We start from the raw sequence: 1,238 nt of genomic DNA on the forward strand, positions 1-1,238 counted from the left end.
TCACCCCAGTTTGGCTGTCCTTGTACCCTTCTTTTTAAAATAGAGAAGCTATTTTTTATATGTTTTTATTGATTTCAGAGAGAGAAGGGAAAGGGAGAGAGAGAAACGTTGATGAGAGAGAATCATTGACCAGGCTGCCTCCCGCACACCCCCCACCAGGGACTGAGCCAGCAACGCGGGCATGTGCCCTGACCCAGGATGGCAGGCACTGTAGCCTCCTGGTTCGTGGGTCAACACTCAACCACTGAGCCATACTGGCCTGGCTGATTTTGTGTCTCTCCCAGGCAGTTTCTTACCATGCAGATCACCCCTCTGTAGCTTTCATCTTTCTACATTTGCAAAGATCCCCCCAGGTCTTGATGATAATGCTCCGCGGAGGTGGCCACGGCCTGTCCTGAATCGCAGGAACTCCTCCCTGCCAAAATTATTCCAGGAACAAAATCACAAAAGTCTCAGGCCATTTGTTTTGTTTTGTTTTGTTGTTTGTGGCGAGCGGGGATGCCAGAAAGGACAGCAGCCTGCTTTGGGAGCACTGCCACGCCGTGATCGCCAAGCTAGCCGGCAGCGGGGCAAACACAGCAGAGACACAGGGAAGTCACACCGTGTCCAGGAGACTGGGAACGGTTAAAGGCCATAACACCGACTGCTCGTGAAGACGGAAAGAAAGGGCATTTCCTACGGGACTGATAGGAATGAAAACATCGCCGTAGTCCTTCTGGAAATTAGGGTGGCGAGATGATAGAGATAGAGATAGAGATAGAGATAGAGAGATAGAGATAGAGATAGAGATAGAGATAGAGATAGAGATAGAGACAGATAGAGATATAGAGAGATAGAGATAGAGATAGAGATATAGAGATAGATAGAGATATAGAGATAGAGATAGAGATAGAGATAGAGATATAGAGATATAGAGATATAGAGATATAGAGATATAGATTATTGATTTCAGAGAGGAAGGGAAAGGGAGAGAGAAACATCAATGATGAGAGAGAATCATGGATGGGCTGCCTCCTGCACGTCCCCTACTGGGGATCGAGCCTGCAACCCGGGCATGTGCCCTTGACTGGAAACCAGCCTGGGACCCTTCAGTCCGCTCTATCCACTGAGCCAAACGGGCAAGGGCAGTGTGGCTATTGAATCAAAGTAAAGATGCACCCACCCTTTGACTCAGTTACCTTATTCCTGGGGTCTTGTCTCTGAAACGTAAAGACTCCAGGGTGGGGTGGCGGGGAGAG

This window comes from Myotis davidii, unplaced genomic scaffold (assembly GCF_000327345.1).
Source record: "Myotis davidii unplaced genomic scaffold, ASM32734v1 scaffold1203, whole genome shotgun sequence".
NCBI classification, from domain to species: Eukaryota; Metazoa; Chordata; class Mammalia; order Chiroptera; family Vespertilionidae; genus Myotis; species Myotis davidii.